The sequence below is a fragment of the Tachyglossus aculeatus genome, chromosome 11, assembly GCF_015852505.1.
Source record: "Tachyglossus aculeatus isolate mTacAcu1 chromosome 11, mTacAcu1.pri, whole genome shotgun sequence".
Lineage (NCBI taxonomy): Eukaryota > Metazoa > Chordata > Mammalia > Monotremata > Tachyglossidae > Tachyglossus > Tachyglossus aculeatus.
The window spans coordinates 55998156-56021703 of NC_052076.1; the positions used below are offsets into that span (position 1 = coordinate 55998156).

The following is a 23548-nucleotide window of genomic DNA, read 5'->3' on the forward strand; positions in this document are numbered from 1 at the left end:
CTACCACTCCTTATCACTTGCCTGCTGAGAGACCTTGGGCAAGTCACTTAACTTCTCTGTGCCTCAGTTTCCTCAACTGTAAGATGGGGACTCAATCCCTATTCTTCCTCCTACTTAGATTGAGAGCCCCGTGGCGGGCAGAGGCTGAGCATGATCTGATTAACTCGTGTCTAACACAGCACTAAGTGCGGTGCTTGACGCATAGCGCTTAACAAGTATTATGATTGTTATTCTTGTGTACGTGCCTCAAAGGAACAGTCAACAACATCACCCAGCAATTTTTGGATGATTGTCTGAAAGTGTTTTGATGATGCTTTGTAGCCCGCTGAGTAGGAAGAGTTTTCTGATCCACGATTAAAGCCCCCAACCTGCTGGAAAAGAAGAACCGAAAGAAGACTGAATCTATCACATAGTCCTGCTTTACTCCAACAAAAAAGGGAAAATCGGATCCAATATCTTCAGTTCCAACCGATGAGACCATTGTGCAGTAGCCAAAGACCTTTCCTGGCCAGAGATATGTGTTTAACAATTGCTAATGCCCTAAACAGTGGAATATGTCAAATGCTTTTAAGTCTATGAAAACAGTACAGTGGTCTTGGTGCTGTAGTCTTGCAGCTGTCCCGCTGCAGAGATTAGTGCTGAGCTGTCTAAAGCCGCATTGCAGTTTAGTTAGTGTACAGTTAATTATATTTTTCAGTAGCCTGGCCAGAAAGAATTTGGGCTAGACTCTTTCCCGCAGGACAAGCATCTAAAGCATCTAGTCATTTCCACAGCCCCCTCTCTGTTTTTTTAATGGTTTTTGTTAAGCTCTTACAATGTGCCAGGCACTGTACTAAGCACTGAAGTAGATGCAAGGAGTCAGGTTGGATACCATCCATGTCCCACATGGGGCTCATAGTCTTAATCCCTATTTTACAGATGAGGTAACTGAGGCCCAGAGAAGTGATTTGCCTAAGGTCACACAGCAGACAAGTGGCGGGGCCAGGATTAGAACCCAGGCCCTTGCTGTAGCCATCTGGCCTTGCTGCTTCTCATCTTCTTGAAGAAGATGTCTTTGGTGGCATCTTTGAACTTTTGGGACACTTTTTTCAGCACCCAGTATGCTGTGAAAGAGCCACTGCACCTATTTGAGGATTAGTTGCCTTCTTACTTGTCGATTTCTGCAGGAAAAACAGAAGCAGTGTGGCCAGGTGGAAAGAGCATGCACCTCCACTTGTCTGCTGGGTGACCTTGGGCAAGTTACTTAACTTCTGTGCCTCGCTTATCTGTAAAATGAGGATTAAGACTGTAAGCTTACTGCGGGTAGGGAATGTGTCTGTTTATTGTTTTACTGCACTCTCCCAAGTGCTTAGTACAGTGCCCTGCACACAAGTGCTTAATAAATAGACTCGAATGAATGATTTAATGATCATGAACCCTATTTGAGATATGGACTGTGTCCAACCTAATTATCTTTTAACTACCCCAGTACTTAGTAAAGCCTAGGACAGTGCTTAGTTTGTCATATAGTGAGCACTTAGCAAATACCAAAACTAAACTAATATTCAGAAAATCACATGAAGCTCTCGCTGACTGCATCAGATTCCGTCTATGCTTGTGATAATGAAGGCCCACCCTTTAGGCTGTAAACTCATTATGAGCAGGGAATGTTTCTGCTAATCCTGTTACACTGTACTCTCCCAAGCGCTTAGTACAGTGCTCTACACACAGAAGCACTCAATAAATACCATTGATTGACCGATTGATTGATTCGGCAGATCTTTGATCACATGGACAGGGCCCAGGGCTGCTTTAGAGTTGGAAAGACGTCCTTAGCTGGTGGCAGATAGCAAAACACTGGATCTCTTCAACTGATGGTCATCCCCTCCTGGGGTTTCTGTAGACCTCCATTTTAGGAGCCTGCAAGGTACTATCAAGGTATTTTTTTTTTTTTGCAGAAAGTAGCTTTTCAGCTGAGTCATTTTCATCCAATCAGCCTTAATGGCATCTCCTTGCCAACTCCCGAAACTAATGTCTGCCTGAGAGTGCTTCAGCAGTGCCAGGTTCCCTTTTGTCCAAAGGAGACCAAGGTGGCCCAGAGCGCTTTGTCTGTTTCTTTATTCTCCCGAAGTTTGAAATGGAGCCCTCGCCACTTCTGTGTGACTTTCAGCAAGTCATTTCACATCCCTGTGCCCAAGTTCCCTCATCTGTATAATGGGGATCAAGACTGTGAGCCCCACGGGGGACAGGGACTGTATCCAACCCAATTTGCTTGTGTCCATCCCAGTGCTCAATACAGTTCCTGGCACATAGTAAGCGCTTAAAAAATACCACAATTAATTAATTAATTAGGGAAATACAGCATCCCTCTGCCTCACATATTGGAAACATACATTACTAATAAGCCCATTTATCAGTGCTTTATTAGTGCTTATTATTTAGGAAAAGCAGTGTGGCCTAGTGGAAAGAGCATGGGCCTGGAAGACAAAGGACTTGGATTCTAATCCCAGCTCTGCCACATCTCTGCTGACCTTTGGCCAGTCAATCAACTTCTCTGTGCCTCAGTTTTGTCATCTCTAAAATGGGGATTAATACTGTGAGCCACACAAAGGACATGGACTGTGTCCACCCTGGTTATCTTGTATCTACCCCAGAGCTTAATACAGCATGCCTGCCAGATAGTAAGTGCTTAAAAAAACCATAAAAAATTATTGGTTAGTAGAGGAGTACCTAGGAGTGATAAAGTGGCTGACAGATTAGTGTAACCAGGAAGGTGGGGGACAAAATTAAACAAATGAAGGACACTGGAAACAGGAGGCCTTTTAGAAGGACTGAAGGAAAGAAGGGATAATAATAATAATAATGATAATTACTGTATTTGTTAAGCATTTACTACATGCCAAGCACTGTTCTAAGCGCTGGGGTAGATACATGATAATCAGGTTGTCCCACGTGGGGCTCATAATCTTAATCCCCATTTTACAGATGGAGTAACTGAGGCACAGAGAAGTTAAGCGACTTCCCCAAGGTCACGGGGCAGACAAGTGGCAGAACTGGGATTAGAGCCCACATTCTCTGACTCCCAAGCCTGTGTTCCTGTCATTAGGTCATGGTCGGAGGTGAAAAAGATTAGAAGGAGGATTATTTAGGGGGTTCGCTTGGAAGAAGCAAAGAGAACAAGCTGAGGCATAGCAGGAGGAGAAAGCAGAGAGGCAATAGGGAGCCAACTAACCGAGAACCTTGAATTTGATGGTCAGGAGTTTGGTTTTCACCTGAAGCCACAGCGAGCCACTGAAGATCTGAGGAGGGGGGTAAGGAGTTCTGATCAAATTTTGTTAGGATGGCACGTGCAGCTGGAACATGGACCGACAAAGAGAGGCTGGAGGCATGGAGGCTAGCAAGGTGGTGACGGTTTTAAAGAATAACAATAATAATGATAATTATGATACCTGTTAAGCACTTACTATGGGTCAAGGACCGTTCTAAGTTAATCAGGTTGCACACGGTCACTGTCCCACTTGGGGCTCACACTCTTATCCTCATTTTTCAGATGAGGTAACTGAGGCCAAGAGAAGTGAAATGACTTGCCCAAGGTCACAGAGCAGACATGGGGTGGTCAGGTCCTTCTTACTCCCAGGCCCGTGCTCTATCCACTAAGCCCTGCTGCTTCTCACTAAGTCACGGTGCTTTGCAGTGGAGAGGGCTAGGATTGGGGAAAGGGTTAAATAAGAAGTGGGCAGATGGGCAAGAGCATCCTCATTTTATCATTCCAGGAAATGTGTGGGCAGAGAGCCTGAGGGAAGTCACCTGAGAGAATGGACAAGTGCAGGGGAGCACAGAGAATCAGGCTAAGAACAAGGCGGGAGCTGGCTGAGTAAGGCATCTGGAATTCTAAAATCGCTAATCCATAGTTTGGGATTCATTCTAGAGAGAGCATTTAATTTTATGCTCTTTTGGTCTCTCTCTCTCTGTCTCTCTCTCTCTCTCTCTCTCTCTGTGTGTGTGTGTGTGTGTGTGTGTGTGTGTGTGTGTGTGTGTGTGTAGCTGTCTTTTGTACTCAATTTTGCCTCGGACTCTCAATCCGCTCAGAGATTCTGCTCCCAAAGAGCCCCTCCTGTACGATTTCAGCCGGTCCATCTGCTCCAACTGTCTCCCGACTATTAGTTCATTCATTCATTCAATCGTATTTGTTGAGCGCTTACTGTGTGCAGAGCACTGTACTAAGCCCTTGGGAAGTACAAGCTGGCAACACATAGAGACCGTCCCTACCCAACAGTGGGATCACAATCTAGAAGGGGGAGACAGACAACAAAACCAAGCATATTAACAAAATAAAATAAATAGAATAAATATGTGCGAGTAAAATAAATAAATAAATAGAGTAATAAATACGTACAAACATATATACATATATACAGGTGTTGTGGGGAGGGGAAGGTGGTAAGGCGGGGGGATGGAGAGGGGGAGGAGGGGGAACATATAGAGACGGTACCTACCCAACAGCGGGCTCACAGTCTAGAAGGGGGAGACAGACAACAAAACAAAACATATTAACAAAATAAAATAAGTAGAATAGTAAATAGGTAATATACTATTGAATGAATGAGTGAATCCTGCATAGATGCCCAGCCATACGGTCTGAGGCTCCACTTCGCTGCATCCTACCCACCCACGTCTCACCCGAATATTAGGTTCCAATATTTCAGTTCACCACAGGGCAGCCTGTCATGCACTATGCAAAACTGTTTTAAAGTGAGCCAAGATTTAAAATGGAATAACTGACTTCTTTACGTGACATGATCTGAAGTCCATTTTGCAATCTGAGGGGCTCATTGTGGGCAGGGAATGTATCTGTTATATTGTTAAATTGTACTCTCCTAAGTGCTTGGTACAGTGTTCTGCACAGAGTAAGGACTCAGTAAATAGGATTGACTGACTGACACAAGAGATGCTGAAGTGATTGCTCAGGAAGGCGTTGAAGCTGTTAGTGGTGCACTCGGCAGCATTAAAGCTTTGTAGATCTGAAGTTTGGTTTAAAGTTTGATTCCACATTGTTGCCACACTGTCTGTCAATATCCTGTAAGGCATGCTGGTCTTTTTTGATTGGATTTTCTTTTAGTCTGTGGGGACATCGTTGGACAATACGCTACCTAGATTGTGCGAGAGCGTTCACTAGCAAGTTGCTCTTGAAGGGTCTTCGATCAGATGCAATAATAATAATAATGATGGCATTTATTAAGCACTTACTAGTGCAAAGCACTGTTCTAAGCGCTGGGGAGGTTACAAGGTGATCAGGTTGTCCCACAGGGGGCTCACAGTCTTCATCCCCATTTTGCAGAGGAGGTAACTGAGGCACAGAGAGCTTAAATGACTTGCCCAAAGTCACACAGCTGACAATTGGCAGAGCTGGGATTTGAACCCATGACCTCTGACTCCCAAGCCCAGGCTCTTTCCACTGAGCCACGCTTCTTCTCCTAGTGCAGACTAGGTTTTCCTAGTGCAGACTGGTACCTCTCCTCAGTTGTCTTCAGGCTTATTGCCCAGCCCCAGTGCTGGGATAACTCAATCAATCAGCCAATGTATTTATTGAGTGCTTACTGTGCGCGGAGCACTGTACTAAGCACTTCGGAGAGTATAACACATAACATACTCATTGCCTGACCACAAGGAACTTACAGCCTAGAGAAGAAACGGACATTAATATAAAGTGCAGAAATGTACATTAGTAATAATAATAATAATGGTATTTTTTAAGCACTTACTATGTGCAAAGCACTGGTCTAAGCATTGGGGGGTGATACAAGGTGATCAGGTTGTCCCACGGGGGGCTCACAGTCTTAATCCCCATTTTACAGATGAGGTAACTGAGGCATAGAGAAGTTAAGTGACTTGCCCAAGGTCACACAGCAGACATGTGGCGGAGTGAGTTGAGATTAGAACCCATGACCTCTGACTCCCAAGCCCGTGCTCTTTCCACTGAGCCACGCTGCTTCATATGATGACATAAGATGACTCTGCAAAGTGGTTCATAATCATCTTCGTCTCCAAATTTTCTTGCCTACACACCTGGAGGGGACAATCTTTCACTAACAGGAACTCCTGAATGACTCCCTCTAGGATTTTTGATGATGCTCAGAGAATGTTCAGTGACAGGTTTGTTGAAAAATCAGAACTGACTCTAACACAAGCATCCAAACAACTGTGGCATTTATTAAGCACTCACTATGGGCCAGGCACTGTACTAAAAAAAATTAGATCAGATATTGTCCCTGTCCCACAGGGGCTCACAGTCAAAAAGGAAGGGAGAACAGATATTTTGTTTTACAGATGAGGAAACAGGTCCAGAGAAGTTACGTGACTTCCCCAAGGTCGCATGGCAGGCAAGTAGCAGAGCCGGATATAGAACCCAGGTCCCAATCCTGTGCTCTTTTGATTAGACCCCAGTTTCTATGTGTTTTTCCCCTTTATCACTCTCCCCGGAATGCCCCATAGTTTCTTTACCGCTTTCTTTGAAGGGCAATAACAATGGAAGTGGATTCCGCTCTTCAATAAGGCTTTGACCCAGGCAGCGTGTGCCCACCCTTAAAAGCTGACTCTCCTCACCTCCGCAATCCAGTCCCATGATACCCAACTTCACTCTCCCCTCTCTCCCCCCACCAAAGCCTGAGCCTTCCTTCCTCTCAGCAGAGAATCAGAAGAGAAGGCCATGTTCAAAAAATAGCCCAGCGACAGGGGGGGAAACTCTGCCCAGCAAGAATGGAGAGAAAACAACACTTTGGATTAAAGGTTCCCAAAAGATAGAGCAGGGTCCCGTGTGTTAATCACGCTAGCTTGGGGGGATAGAGCGTGGGCCTGGGAGTTAGAATGTCATGGGTTCTAATCCCAGCTCTGCCACACATCTGCTGTGTGACCTAGGGCAAGTCATTTCACTTCTCTGGGCCTCATGTCCCTCATCTGTAAAATGGGGATTAAGAGTGTGAGCCCTATGTGGGACAGGGACTGTGTCAAACCTGATGGCCTTGTATCTACCCCAGTGCTTAGAACAGTGTCTGGCACATAGAAAGAGCTTAACAAATACCATTATTATTATTATTATTATTATTATTATTATTATTATTATTGTTATTATTATTAAACCTTCCTGATAACTGTTTTCAGACTCTATCCACAGCGCTTCCCTTCTGGTTGTCTGCTGGCCTCTCTCAATAATCCACTAGCCAACTGGCACTGGCTGCCTCATTGCCATGAATTCGAGCACATGACAAGCCCCAGCACCTGTGGCAGCAGGGAACTGGTGAGTGGCAAAACATTGGTCCTTATGTGTCCCGCCCTCCTTTGCCCCACACCCTCATGAGTAGTATAATGCTCTAGTCTTCACCTATGAAGCTGATGCTGCTTTCAGGCGATGAGTAATTCCTTCCTCTTCTCTATTATTCTTCTAGGAATTAGATGATGACCTCGCCCCATTTTGCTCATGGGACCCAGCTGGTTCCTAGGAACCCAGAAACTGGCTCTCTCTGCTCCCTGCTCTCAGCAGCAGCTCAGGGAAGGAAAGATAAAGAACGCATTGTGGAGCCCCTGTTTCCATCAGGCTGCCACGCTGGGCTTTGTGCACGTCTCCAAAAGAAGTTCTCGGGGGGTAAGGAGAGAGAGAGAGAGAGAGCAGGGGATGAAGCAGTCTTTTTTCTCCGCTGACATCTCCTAGGCCCCAAGCCATCAGGCCGTCGGCTGGTGCCCCTGTGTTTGACTGGTTCTGGAAAAGTTCCGTCCCACCAGCTCTCCAACTCCACAGCTAAACAGCACCCCTCATCCCTGCCAGGGCCCTTGTGGATCTGGAATCCACCTCCGCTGAAATTGTTCCCCTGCTTTGGAATTCTGGAAGTCTAATGGTGTGTAAATGTCCATTCAGGCAGAGAAAGCCACATTCCCTACCAAACCAGATCAGGCGGGAAAGAGATCAGGGAAAGTTTTGGGTGACCCAGGAGGACCTGAGCTGATGGGTCTGCTGCTCTAATCCATCAGGCTTTTATGGCCTTTGCCAGCTCCCTTGTTTTTGGATTCTCCACGCCCCTCGCTTAGAGCTTTCCCACAGAAGAGAGCTCCAGCCTGGTTGCCAGGTGACGTCTTTGGCCGGCATGACTACTTCAAAGCCCTGCTCTGTGCTCGGAGGTTCAAGGAGGAGAGGAGCCCAGTCTGTCTGGCTAGCATATTCTCTCGCCCCTCAAACAGAAACTCCTCACCACTGGCTTTAAATCACTCAATCACCTTGTCCCCTCCTACCTCACCTCACTACTCTCCCACTACAACCCAACCTGCACACTTGACTCCTCTAATGCTAACCTTCTCATTGCACCCCAATCTCGTCTATCTCGCCGCCGACCTCTCGCCCAAATCTTGCCTCTGGCCTGGAAAGTCCTTCCTCCTAATAATAATAATAATACTAATGGCATTTGTTAAGCACTTACTATGTGCAGAGCACTGTTCTAAGTGCTGGGGGGGGGGGGATACAAGGTGATCAAGTTGTCCCACGTGGGGCTCACGGTCTTAGTCCCCATTTTACAGATGAGGTAACTGAGGCTCAAAGAAGTGAAGTTACTTGCCCAAGGTCACACAGCAGACATATGGTGGAGTTGGGATTCGAACCCATGACCTCTGACTCCAAAGCCAGGGCTCTTTCCACTGAGCCACGCTGCTTCTCTAACATCCCCTGACATCCAACAGACAATTTCTCTCTCCCCCTTCAAAACCTTATTGAAGGCACTTCTCCTCCAAGAGGCCTTCCCTGACTAGGCCCTACTTTCCTCTTCTCCCACATCCTTCTGCGTTGCCCCGACTTGCTCCCTTTATTTAGCCCCCCCAACCCCACAGCGCTTATGTACATATCTGTAATTTATTTATTTATATTAGTGTCTGTCTTCCCCTCTGTATTGTAAGCTCATTGTGGGCAGGGAATGTGTCTGTTCATTATTATATTGTACTCTCTCAAGCACTTACTACAGTAAATGCTCAATAAATAAATAAACAGTCACCAGCCACAAACATCACACTCCACCCTAAGGAGGGGGTGTGCACTCCGGCTTGTCATGGTGCAGACCACAGGCCCTGCCAAAGCGGAGTTCACTTCCCCGGTGTAGGTGGGGAGTCAGTCGGCCCAACCTCCGTCCGCCGCAGCTCTGTGGGCTTGGTAAAGGTGACATGGCCCCCGCCCCCACACCAATTCCTTCCTCTGGCCTGGGCAGAGCCCACATCGCAAACAGGTTTAAATGACAAGAAGGGGCAATCGGGGAGGCCAGGATGAGGGGGCAGGCCTTGGAGCAGATACCAGTTTTCCTTTTTGGTGGATTTGCCCTGATCCCAGTGGGCACCGAACTGAGCTATTGGAACGAGGTTTAAAACCATACACCGGAAGCGCTCGGCAGACAAAGGGGCAGCAGTGAAGCAGAAAGCAGCTCCTAGAGCAAGTTGTCCCAGGCAGGTCCCGGTTTGGTTCTCCCTGGTGGGGTGGAGGGCGGGTGAGGGGGGTGGGCAAGCGCATGCCCAGACTCTCCTCCAACCTCACACTCCCTGGCCAGATGCCAGCACTGGATTACCAGGGGCCGGTGGGAAGGCAGCTTTCAAAAAATGCATTGTGCTCCTCCCAGAAACAGGCTGAGCCTATGCCAAGCTGCCTCAGCTCTGCAGAAACAGGAAAACCCTGGCTCTTCCAAGCATTCTGGCCCTATTCCCTCTCGGCACTGGAAGAGACTGTTTGTGGGTGAGTGAGCACAGCTCTTGGAAACTGTAACAGGGATCAATGATAATAATAATAATAATAATTGTGGTATTTGTTAAGTGCTTACTACATGCCAAGCACTGTACTAAGCGCTGAGGTGAATACAGGCAAATCAGATTGGACATAGTCCCTGTCCAGCATGGGACTCACAGTCTTAATTCCCATTTTACAGCTGAGGGAACTGAAGCACAGAGATGTGAAATGGCTTGTCCAAGGCCACGCAGCAAACAAGTGGTGGAGACGCAATTAGAACCCATGACCTTCTGTCTCCCAGATCTAAGCTCCAAAATACCCCTAAACTCCCCCATCCCTCAGCCCACCCTCCCTCCAAGCACCCCCCCAACCCCCGGTCCAACCCTTCCCCATTCCCACAGAACTCACCCAGGAAACCCAGCTGCCCCACACTGCAGGAGGAGTCCCGGTCCCTTCCGGAAGGGGAGGGATTCAGCTGAGGGGAGAAGAGTCTGCTTCACAATGGATCCAGAGCGAGTCCCTTCCCCATAAAGGACTGATGCTGTTGGAAGATCGGCCGATGCCAGCTGACAGCAGCTCGGCCTCATCCAGGCCCCGTCTCTGCCCCACTCCTGCCCTCCAGCCTTCCTAAAGCCGTTGGTCCCAGGGGATGCTGGCACCAGGTGACAGCGACCAGGGCCGCTCAAAGACCTCACAGCAGGCAAAGCGGGAAGACATCTGATGCCGCCTCCCCTCCCCCAGGATAGAATCAATGAGGCCCCATCTGCCAACTGTTTTTTTGGGCCCAGTGATGGTTCAACCACAGGGCCAACTCTGAAGCATCCCCTCTGCTCCCCACTTTAACAAAAAATCAAAGGCAAAACCGGTCAGCTTCATGGCAAGAGCTACTTCTCCAACGAGAAATAAAGGTCCAGGAACTTAGAAATCAGAGAGGGAGATTAGCCGCATACACTAAAAATATCCCCACAAAGGTTACTGGTGACGTGTTCTTCCCTTCTGAGGCAGATCAACTGATCAGAGAAATCAGATATTGCCCCGATTCAGGGCTGTGTTACATCGAGCACCGTGGTTCGTGTGGATTGAACCGAATCGGGAAAGGGCTCCTGGCAGGAAAGGTGGGGCTGGGTTCTGAATGACTGACCCTCACCGCGCTCCTCTTTCTCCTCATTCTGAGACTGATAAGAGCAGCTGGCAGGGTCTGTGAAGATTATGCTGCCCTACACCCCAAAACTAAAATCAATCAATGGTATTTACTGAGTGCTCACTGGGTGCCGGCCACTGTACTGAGATAAAGCCATAACATCGAGGCCCAGAACGCCCATCTGGCCTCACTCCAGACCCCCAGGGATGGGACCACAAGACTGGACCAGTCTGCCACAAGAACCCACCATACCCAATAATGCGAAAGGAAATGGAAGTGAGGGCAGTGCCAGCTGAAGCATCTAGAAGCCAGAAGATTGAGTACGAGATGGGTACGAGGTCTGCACAGTTTTCCAACATCGGCCGCTGAGAAAGCGGAGAAAGGCAACCATTCACTATGCCTTTTGTGGCTTTCCTTGGTCCCTGATTCAGGCTTGCGGGGACGACAGATTTGTCAATGAGGCTGGGGGACAGGCTTAGCTGAGACAAGGTGAAAAACCCTTCCCCCCCAAGTTCAGCTAGCAGATGGGACTCACAACGGTTTCCTGACGGTTGCCAAGGGAGACAACACGCTCCCCCCCTCATCCCACCATTCTTCACTCCAGCACTTAGTTACAGCCATCTGTCATTAAAATAATCGGGAGCAAGGACATTCTGGATCGGGAACTACATTTTGCTTCCCCAAGAGATTCGACCAATATACCAAAGCTCGCTGTAGGCAAGGAACGGGTCTACCAACTCTGTTATATTGTACTTTCCCAAGCACTCAGTACAGTGCTCTGCACGCAGTAAGCACTCAATAATTACAGATGACTGATTGATTTTTTTACTCTATTGGCTCCTGCCTTTCAGATTCCCTCTCTGTCTCTCTTTGGGGAAACCAGGGGGAGGGTTCCTAGCCCAGGCCCAGTTCTGGTTCCTATTACAGGCCCATTTCTGACTCCACCCGCTGGACGGGATTGAGGAATCAATCAATCAATCAATCGTATTTATTGAGCGCTTACTATGTGCAGAGCACTGTACTAAGCGCTTGGGAAGTACAAATCGGCAACACATAGAGACAGTCCCTACCCAACAGTGGGCTCACAGTCTAAAAGAACAGGCCGAGCCGTCCCCGCCACTGCCCCGACGGAGGACCTGGGCACGGCGCCGGGCGAGGAGGGCCGCTCCCAAGTCCATGGACCAGCCGGTGCTCCTTCAAGGGCTCCAGTGCTCTGTTCCACCTTCTCTGCTGCCCACCGCCGTCTCACCCACCCCACCTGCCCTACCAGCCTGTGCGATGCCCTGTCCTGGGGAAGGCTGAGGTGGGACCAGCCCACAGCCCTGCACCCGCAGCCCAGTAAGGGATGGGGTAGGGGTCCGACGCCCCAGCTGGGGCCAGCTGACGCCATGCCCCACTTCGCTCGCCGCGGAGCCGCAGCCCGTACCTGAAGTGGTGGCTCCAGATCTCCTCTGCTGCGGCTTGTCAGCAGCGGGTTCCCGGCCTGGGCTCGTCCGTACTCCAGGTGAGGCAGCGTGCCAGTGGGCTCCTCCCAGCTTCCTCCTCAGCTCTATGGCCAGCCTGGCACCTTGCCACGGGGAGCCGTTCCCGCCCCCACGGGGCCCTTCCCTACCTGCTGAGCACCTGCAGAGGGGGTGGACGACATAACAGGCCGAACGTTCACCCGGCTTTCTTCTTCATCTTTCATCTAAACAGTAATAATAATCTTTTAGACTGTGAGCCCCTTTTAGACTGTGAGCTCCTTTTAGACTGTGAGCCCACTGTTGGGTAGGGACTGTCTCTATATGTTGCCAACTTGTACTTCCCAAGCGCTTAGTACAGTGCTCTGCACACAGTAAGCGCTCAATAAATACGATTGATGATGATGATAATAATGGGAAGCATCATGGCCGAGTGGGTAGAACGTGGGCCCGGGACTCAGAAGATCATGGGTTCTAATCCCAGCTCCACCACTTGTCTGCTGTGTGACCTTGGGCGAGGTCACTTCACTTCTCTAAGAAGTAGCGTGGTTCAGTGGAAAGAGCCCGGGCTGTGGAGTCAGAGGTCGTGGGTTCAAATCCCGGCTCCGCTAATTGTCAGCTGTGTGAGTCTGGGCAACTCACTTAACTTCTCTGTGCCTCGGTTACTTCATCTGTAAAATGGGGATGAAGACTGTGAGCCCCACATGGGACAACCTGATCACCTTGTAGCCTCCCCAGTGTTTAGAACAGTGCTTTGCACATAGAAAGTGCTTAATAAATGCCATTATTATTATTATTATTATTCTCTAGGCCTCAGTTACCTCATCTGTAAAATGGGGATTGAGAGTGTGAGCCCTATGTGGAGCAGGGACTGCATCCAACCCAATTTGCTTGTTTTCACCTAGTGATTAACAAATAATAATAATAGTAATGGCATTTATTAAGCACTTACTATGTGCAAAGCACTGTTCTAAGCGCTGGGGAGGTAACAAGGTAATCAGGTTGCCCCTCATGGGGCTCACAGCCTTAATCCCCATTTTACAGGTAAGGTAACTGAGGCAAAGAGAAGTGAAGTGACTTGCCCAAAGTCACACAACTGAGAAGTGGCAGAGCAGGGATTAGAACCCATGACCTCTGACTTCCAAGCCCGTGCTCTTTCCACTGAGCCATGTTGCTTCTCTATAATAATACCACTATTATTATCATTATTCATTCAATTGCATTTATGGAGAGACTACCGTGTGCAAAGCACTGCACTAAGTGCTTGGGAGAGTACAATATAACAATAAACAGACACACTGCATTGCCATTGCATGGGAGGGGTCTTGGCCTCTTTGAATTGCTGCCTTCAAACCCCAGAAATGGAGATGATGGTATTTATTAAGCGCTTACTATGTGCAAAGCACTGTTCTAAGCGCTGGGGTAGAGAAGAGGTATTCAAGTTGTCCCACGTGGGGCTCACAACCAATCCCCATTTTCCAGATGAGGTAACTGAGGCCCAGAGAAGTTAAGTGCCTTGCCCAAAGCCACACAGCTGACAAGTGGCAGAGCCGAGATTTGAAACCATGACCTCTGATTCCAAAGCCCGCGCTCTTTCCACTGAGCCACGCTGCTTCAGAGCACTGTACTAAGCACTTGGGAAGAGATGGGTGTGAGGTGACTATTAAGAGGTTCCAGCTAAAAAGTTTGGACCCCGCCAGCCCCAGCCCTACCTCGCTCTCGCCTGTCCCGCCATTGACCCCCGGCCCACGTCATCCCCCGGGCCTGGAATGCCCTCCCTCTGCCCCTCCACCAAGCTAGCTCTCTTCCTCCCTTCAAGGCCCTGCTGAGAGCTCACCTCCTCCAGGAGGCCTTCCCAGACTGAGCCCCTTCCTTCCTCTCCCCCTCGTCCCCCTCTCCATCCCCCCAATCTTACCTCCTTCCCTTCCCCACAGCACCTGTATATATGTATATATGTTTGTACATATTTTTTACTCTATTTATTTATTTTATTTGTACATATCTATTCTATTTATTTTATTTTGTTAGTATGTTTGGTTTTGTTCTCTGTCTCCCCCTTTTAGACTGTGAGCCCTCTGTTGGGTAGGGACTGTCTCTATATGTTGCCAATTTGTACTTCCCAATCGCTTAGTACAGTGCTCTGCACATAGTAAGCGCTCAATAAACATGATTGATGATGTTGATGATGATGAGTAAGGCGAGGCAGAGAGGCCTCTAGACTAATTGACATTCCTCCATTGTGCAGGCATCTCCCACCAATGCAATCAGGTGCCTGGCCCTTTGCATAGGGAATTTGCACAGGCTCTGCACGTCTGTTGTTCAGAGCTGTCTCATTAGGGTGAAGTCGTCTCTCCACTCACAAAGAGGTGATTCTATGGTGGGAGCCTCCTGATGATACAAATGAACAAGAAGGCCCTGGCATAAACCCAGAGAGCTGAATCACAACCCACAGAGATATGTGGAGGCGGGGGTATTCTCTGCCACTCGGCGCAGACAACCACCTACAGTAGCAGCCGGGTTTGGATTTTACATACTCAGGAGATGGGAAATTCAAAATCAGGGCATCTACACAAGTCATCATCTAAAGATAAAGGTCATTTATAAGGTGACATTTGTCTGAAGGGAGCCGAGGACTGAACCTGCAGCCGATCCTCTCCTAAACCCGGCCGTTCCTTTCTCACGGAACCCGGGTTTATGAAAAACGTGTGTTATAGTTCCCACACTTGACTGATGTCACGCACATGTGCAAAACTTCTGTCTCACCTCAAGTTGCGTTTCATCTATCAATCAATCAATCAGTCGTATTTATTGAGTGCTTACTGTGTGCAGAGCACTGTACTAAGTGCTTGGGAAGTACAAGTTGGCAACATATAGAGACAGTCCCTACCCAACAGTGGGCTCACAGTCTAAAAGGGGGAGACAGAGAACAAAACCAAACATACTAACAAAATAAAATAAATAGAATAGATATGTACAAGTAAAATAAATAAATAGAGTAACAAATATGTACAAACATATATACATATATACAGGTGCTGTGGGGAAGGGAAGGAGGTAAGATGGGGGGATCATCATCATCATCAATCGTATTTATTGAGCGCTTACTGTGTGCAGAGCACTGTACTAAGCGCTTGGGAAGTACAAGTTGGCAACATATAGAGACAGTCCCTACCCAACAGTGGGCTCACAGTCTAAAAGGGGGAGACAGAGAACAAAAAATAAAATAAATAGAATAGATATGTACAAGTAAAATAAATAGAGTAACAAATATGTACAAACATATATACATATATACAGGTGCTGTGGGGAAGGGAAGGAGGTAAGATGGGGGGGATCATCATCATCAATCGTATTTATTGAGCGCTTACTGTGTGCAGAGCACTGTACTAAGCGCTTGGGAAGTACAAGTTGGCAACATATAGAGACAGTCCCTACCCAACAGTGGGCTCACAGTCTAAAAGGAGGAGACAGAGAACAAAACCAAACATACTAACAAAATAAAATAAATAGAATAGATATGTACAAGTAAAATAAATAAATAGAGTAACAAATATGTACAAACATATATACATATATACAGGTGCTGTGGGGAAGGGAAGGAGGTAAGATGGTGGGGATTGGGGTGTGTGTTATAGTTCCCACACGACTGATGTCACGCACATGTGCAAAACTTCTGTCTCACCTCAAGTTGCATTTCATCTAGACAGAAGTGCAATGTTGAAAGAATGTTCTTTACTTCCTCAGCTGTGACTGTTTACTGCTGTACTGTACCCTCCCAAGCGCTTTGTACAGTGCTTGTCACACAGTAAGTGCTCAATAAATATGATTGAATGAATGAATGAATGGTCTATCCAAAATGTGAAGGGAGACTCAAATACTAGAACTGAGTGCACATTAGAGTTGTTTTGTTTTAGTTTTTTCCCCAGGAAATCAATCGTGTTTACTGAGTGCTCACTGTGTGCAGAGCACTATACTAAGTGCTTGGGAGACTAGAGCAGCATGGTTTAGTGGATAGAGCATGGACTTGGGTGGCAGAAGGTAATGGGTTCTAATCCCAGCTCTGCCACGTGTCTACTGTGTGACTTTGGACAAGTCACTTAACTTCTCTGTACCTCAGTTTCCTCACCTGTAAAGTAGAGATTGGGACTGTGAGCCCCATGTGGGACAGGGACTGTGTCCATCCCAATTTGCTTATATCCACCCCAATGCTTAGTACAATGTCTGGCACACAATAGGCACTTAACAAATACCACTATTATTATTATTATTATTATTATTATTATTATTATTATTAGAGAGAACGTGGCATAGTGGAAAGACCTCATGGGCCTGGGAGCCAGAGGACCTGCATTCTAATCCTGGCTCCATCATGTTCATTCACTCATTTAATTGTATTTATTAATCACTTATTGTGTATAGAGCACTGTACTAAGTGCATGAGAGAGTACAATATAACAATAAACAGACACATTCCCTTCCCACAACGAGCTCACAGACAGACTTTAATATGAAGAAATAAAGTACAGCTATGTATATAAGTGCAGTGGGGCTGGGATGGGGAAATGAATAATAATAATAATAATAATAATGGCACTTATTAAGCACTTACTATGTGCAAAGCACTGTTCTAAGTGCTGGGGAGGATACAAGGTGATTAAGTTGTCCCAAGTGGGACTCACAGTCTTAATCCCCATTTTACAGATGAGGGAACTGAGGCCCAGAGAAGTTAAGTGACTTGCCTAAACTCACACAGCTGACAATTGGTGGGGCTGGGATTTGAACCCATGACCTCTGACTCCAAAGCCAGGGCTCTTTCCACTGAGCAAGTCAGGGCAACACAGGAGGGGGGGGAGAGAGAGAGAGAGAGAGAGAGAGAGAGAGAGAGAGAGAGAGAGAGAGAGAGAGAGAGAGAGAGAGAGAGAGAGAGAGAGAGAGAGAGAGAGAGAGAGAGAGAGAGAGAGAGAGAGAGAGGGAGAGAGGGAGAGAGAGAGAGAGAGAGAGAGAGAGAGAGAGAGAGAGAGAGAGAGAGAGAGAGAAGCTTAGTCAGGAGAAAGTAATTATCTGTAGGATTTGAGGAGGAAGGACATTAGATAGGACATGGGTGAGAGGTTGGTGTCGAGATAGAGGAAATCAAAGTACAGTGAGAAGATTGGTATTAAAGGAGCAAAGTATGTGGGCTGGTTTGCAGTAAGAGAGTAGTGAGTGAGGTAGGAGGGGATAAGGTGACTGAGTGGTTTAAAGCCAATGATGAAGAGTTTTTGTTTGATGCAGCGGTGGATGGGCAACCACTGGAGTTTCTTGAGGAGGGGGGAAACACGACCAGAACATTTTTGTATAAAAATGATCTGGGTAGCGGAGTGAAGTATAGACTGAAAGGGGGACACACAGAAGACAGGGTGGTCAGTAAGGAGGCTGATGTAGTAATCAAGGAGGGATAGGATAAATTCTGTGTCTGCCGTGTGACCTTGGGCTAGTCCTTTCCCTTCTCTGTGCCTCAGGTCCCTCATCTATTAGAGAAGCAGCGTGTGTCCTGCCGTCGACCCCCGGCCCACGTCATCCCCCTGGCCTGTAATGCCCTCCCTCCGCACATCCGCCAAACTAGCTCTCTTCCTCCCTTCAAAGCCCTACAGAGAGCTCACCTCCTCCAGGAGGCCTTCCCACACTGAGCCCACTCCTTCCTCTCCCCCTCCTCCCCCTCCCCTTCCGCCTTACCTTCTTCCCCTCCCCAAAGCACCTGTATATATGTATATATGTTTGTATGTATTTATTACTCTGTTTATTTATTTTATTTGTACATATTTATTCTATTTATTTTATTTTGTTAATATGTTTTGTTTTGTTGTCTGTCTCCCCCTTCTAGACTGGGAGCCCACTGTTGGGTAGGGACCGTCTCTATATGTCACCAGCTTGTACTTCCCAAGCGCTTAGTACAGTGCTCTGCACACAGTAAGCACTCAACAAATACAATTGAATGAATGAGTGAATGAATGAACTAATAGCCGGGAGACAGTTGGAGCAGATGGACCAGCTGAAATCGTACAGGAGGGGCTCTCTGGGAGCAGAATCTCTGAGCGGATTGAGAGTCTGAGGCAAAATTGAGTACAAAAGACAGCTACACACACACACACGCACACACACACACACACACACACACACACACACACACACACACAGACCAAAAGAGCATAAAATTAAATGTTCTCTCTAGAATGAATCCCAAACTATGGATTAGCGATTTTAGAATTCCTGACGCCTTACTCAGACCGCTCCCGCCTCGTTCTTAACCTGATTCTCTGTGCTCCCCTGCACTTGTCCATCCTCTCAGGTGACTTCCCTCGGGCTCTCTGCCCACACATTTCCTGGAATGATAAAATGAGGATGCTCTTGCCCATCTGCCCACTTCTTATTCAACCCTTTCCCCAATCCTAGCCCTCTCCACTGCAAAGCACTGTGACTTAGTGAGAAACAGCAGGGCTTAGTGGATAGAGTACGTGCCGGTTGTGTAGGGACCGTCTGTATATGTTGTCAACTTGTACTTCCCAAGCGCTTAGTACAGTGCTCTGCACACAGTAAGTGCTCAATAAATATGATTGAATGAATGAATGAATGAATGAATGAATGAAAGAGCACAGGCTTGGGAGCCAGAGATTGTGGGTTCAAATCCTGGCTCTGCTGCTTGTCAGCTGTGTGACTTTGGGCAAGTCACTTAACTTCTCTGGGCCTCAGTGACCTCATCTGTAAAATGGGGATGAAGACTGTGAGCCCCCTGTGGGACAACCTGATCACCTTGTATCCTCCCCAGCGCTTAGAGCAGTGCTTTGCACATAGTAAGCGCTTAACAAATGCCATGATTATTATTATTAAATAGGGATTAAAGCTGCGAGCCCCACGTGGGATATGGACTTTGAACAACCTGGTTATCGTGTATCTACCCAGCACTAAGTACAGTGCCTTGAACATACCGAACACTTAACAAATACCATAAAAAATTACAGTACCCCAGAGTTAGTAGATTCACCCTCTGCCTACAAGATAGCTTGCAGTCTTGAGAGAAAGTTTTATGGCTTGGAGTTTAGCTCCCAATGTTTCATCCACTTGGCAGACCCAAAACAGGCAGGTGTGCCGTGACCTGCGTGCAGAGTAGAATCAGCCCGAGGCAGCCTTGTGAAAGTAGAATGCTCCACAAAAACCTCTGTGGAAATGGGTTTTGGGACACAGCCTCAACCCAGAGGACCTCCAGTTTCCAAGAAGAAGATCTGACAAAATATATGCTTTGGGGAAGCAGCATGGGGTAATAGAAAGAGACTGAGAGTCAGAGGACCTGGGTTCAAATTCCTCAGCATCATTTGTCTGCTGTGTGACCTTGAGCGACTCATTTCATTTCTCTGTACCTCAGTTTCCTAAATTGCAAAATGGAGGTTCAATCCCCCCCCCCGCCCCCAACGTGGGACAACCTGATCACCTTGTAACCTCCCCATCGCTTTGAACGGTGCTTTGCACATAGTAAGCGCTTAATAAATGTCATCATTATTATCCTGCGACTTCCAATGAGGAACAAGGGAGAGGCCAGAGAGAGAGCTGGCCTGGCAAAGCACAATGGGAGCTGGGCAGATCAATAAATCGTATTTATTGAGCTCTTACGGCATGCAGAGCACTGTACTAAGCACCTGGGAGAGTACAATATAGCAGACACATTCCCTGACCACAACGAGGGAAACTTACAGGCTACTCAGCTGGGTATTTCTTCTTTTATGGTATTTGTTCAGATTGTTAAAATGCAAGCTAATCAGGTTGGACACAGTCCATGTCCCACATGAGTTTCGCGGTTTTTCATCCCCATTTTACAAATGAGGTAGCTGAGGCACAAAGAAGTGAAGCGGCTTGCCCAAGGTCGCACAGCAGAAGAGTGGTGGAGCTGTAATTAGAACCCAGGTCCTTCTAAGTCCCAGGCCCATGCTCTAGCTACTAGACCAAGCTGCTTCTCATCTAACCCAGCACTTAGAACAGTGTCTGGCACGTAGTAAGCACTTAACAAAAACCATAATTATCATTATCCCTCCTCCTCTCCCCTGGGCTCTCCTGGGTGAGTTCTCCTCATATCATCATCACCACCACTAGGTGTAGGAGCCTTAGACAATCAGCCTATCGGTAAACTTTCTTAAATTCCTGCCAACTAGATCCATAAACCTCTAAGCCCCTTGCAACCCGCCTTTCACACTCAACAAAACCAAAATCCCGCTAGACATTTCACCGAGCCACGTGGCTACATCAGGTGGGAAGCTCAGGTGTCTTCCAATGTGGGTTTCTATCTTTAAAGTGATTTGCTGGTTTCAGTTTTCACAGGAGCCTTTTTTATCTTTAAAAGTGAAACAAACAGACACAACCCAGCCTCTAAGCCCAGCATGTGAACTTGAGGTATCAGTCCGGAAGGTGTTAGATAAAAATGGAGTGGAGGGCCAGAGGGAAGCCCCATCCGGTGTAAGCAGAAGGCACAGAGGAAATTCCTAGTGACTCACTGGGGTAAAGCCTGCTTGACTGTAGAGCATCTAGCCGGGGACGGAATAAAGTATCAGATGTGCCAGCATGAGGGCACGCTCTTCCTTTTCAGTCATGCCCTAGCGGAAAGAACACTGGCCTATAATCGAGGGGTCCTGAGTTCTAATCACTGATCTGCCACCTTTTTTTCTGGTATTTGTTAAGTGCTTACTATGGACACTATGGTCCATACTTACTATGTTACTATGTTACTACGTTACCATACTTACTATACTTACGTACATACTTACTATGGCACTATACTAAGCTCTGGGGTAGACAACAAGTTAATCAGGTCGTAAACAGTCCATGTCCCACAGTATTAATCCTCATTTTGTAGGTGATGTAATTGTGGCACAGAGATGTTAACTGATTTGCCCAAGGTCACACAGCAGACAATTGGTGGAGCCAGGATTAGGACCCAGGTCCTTCTGACTCCCAAGCCCCGGATCTAACCACTAGACCATGCTGCTTTTCTTCACTTGTCTGTTTTGTGACCATGGGCATGTCGCTTCATTTCTCCGTGCTTCACTTTTCTCGTCTGTTAAAAAGGGGATTTTTAATACCTTTTCTCCCTTCCTCACATGTTTTCCCATGTGGGAAAAGAGACTGTGCCAGACCTGATTATCTGGTGTGGAGACCTAAGACAGTCCCTCCTAGCAGGATGGTTCACCTGGATCCTAACCCTTCCCGGAGTGCAAATGGGGCCGGAGGTGGTCAATTCACAGCATCAAGAGAGACCACGATCCTTCTTCCTCTACTACCCCCAACAATTATCTCCAGGTAGCAGCTCTTTCGGCCTTGCAGGATCCCTATAATAATAATAATGATTGTAGTGTTTGTTAAGCGCTTACTAAGGGCCAAGCACTGTACTAAGTGCTAGGGTAGATACAAGATAATAAGGTTCCACATGGGGCTCATAGCCTAAGTAGGAAGGAGAGCATATATTGAATATTCATTTTGCAGATAAGGGAACCGAGGCACGAAGAAGTTGGGTGATTTGCCCAAGATCACACGGCAGGCAAGAGGCAGATCTGGGACAAGAACCCAAGTCCTCTGGCTTCCAGGCCCGGCATCTTTCCACTCGGCTGCTTCTCTGTGAGCTTCTCTGGGAACGTGTGTGGAAATTAAAAGAGAGAGGCATGATTAATTCAGGGAAAGGCCTTTATCATCCCCTACGTTGTTACCAGGAGTGATTTGGAAAAGAGAGGGAGTCACTCTCGTTGCTCATTTTATAATAGCTGAATTCAGGGTTCTGATTCACGTTACCAATCCCTGGTGACAGCCTCCAGGATTGAAGCTTGTCTTTATTAGCTTGGGCATTTGACATCTGCCTCATCCTCAACTCCACAGCACTTAAGTACATATCTTTAAATTCTATACTATAAATTCCTTATTTATTTATGTTACCACCTGTCTCCCTGTCCAGACTGTAAGCTCATTATAGGAAGGGAACATCTCTGTTAATTCTGTTGTATCGTACTCTCACAATTGCTCAGTACAGTGCTCTGCACTTAGCATTCAAACGTACCACTGATTGATTGATTGATCCCATTTCTTTTTCCAGCCTTATTTTGCTTTGTTTGGGATCTGTTGATTGGATAGAGAGGATTCCAGAAGCTGATTATTTTTTCCACTATTCAATTAATTAGCAAAGGAAATGGCCCTACCTGGGCTCTGCAGCTATATTGTTGGGACACTTCCTGTGTTGCAGAACTTCAGACCCAGCTGTTCTATTGTTCGGTATTATAGGACATTGTAGAGTCCTGGATTTTGACCCCGAAAAAAAGCAGTGTGTTCTAGTGGTTAGAGCCTGGCCTGGGAGAACTTGAGTTCTGATCCCCGTTCTGCCACTTTTTGTTATGGAATTGGTTAAGTGCTTACTATGTGTCAGACACTTTACTAAGCACTGGGATGATAATAATAATAATAATAATAATAATAACAATGGTGTTTGTTAAGCACTTACTAGGTGCCGAGCACTGTTCTAAGCTCTGGAGATACAAGCTAATCAGGTTGGACACAGTCCGTGTCCCTCTGGGGCTCACAGTCTCAATCCCCATTTTACAGATGATGTAACTGAGGTGCGGAGAAATGAAGTGACTTGCCCACGGTCACACAGCAGACTAGTGGAGGAGCCAGGAGGCCTTCTGACTCCTAGGCCAATGCTTTAACCATTAGACCACACTGCTTCTTCATCCTCTGTTTATCTGCCACGTGACTTTGAACAAGTTACCTAACTTCTCTGTGCCTCAGTTACCTCATCTGTCAAATGGGGATTAAGACTGTGAGCCCCATGTGGGACGTGAACTGGTCCAACCCAATTGCTTATATCTACTCAGCAGTTAGTACAGGGCTCTGCACGTAATAAGGGCTTAATAGACATTACTACTACTAACTACTATCTTTTTACCTTAATCATCTTGAAGGAGTTGCTTTTTCAAAAATATGAAATATTTAGATAACTGAGCTGTCTCCTTTCAGATTCCACTGATAGCATCAGTAAGCTGGAGCTGAATAGGAACTGGGGAAGTGTGAGGCCAGGAAATTGTCCGCTTTGTGACCATGGGCAAGTCATTTCCATTCTCTATGTCTCAGTTCTCTCAACTGCAACATGGGGATTAAGACTGTGAACCCCGCATGGGACATGGACTTTGTCCAACCTTGTACCTCAGCGCTTAGTATATC

At 47.1% G+C, this 23548-nt stretch overlaps 1 protein-coding gene across 2 annotated transcripts in view; it reads right to left on the reverse strand.

Annotated features, from left to right (window-relative positions):
- ADGRG1 (adhesion G protein-coupled receptor G1) overlaps nt 1–12353 on the reverse strand; it is a 67076-nt gene extending 54723 nt beyond the window's left edge. The window contains exon 1 of one of the 2 annotated variants that reach the window (XM_038754039.1): nt 12292–12353. The gene's annotated coding sequence lies outside the window, so the exon portion shown is untranslated. Of the gene's footprint in view, nt 1–10132; nt 10206–12291 lie in introns of those variants that run through there. The other variant, XM_038754038.1, reaches the window with a different exon arrangement.
- Nucleotides 12354–23548: the final 11195 nt, after the last annotated feature.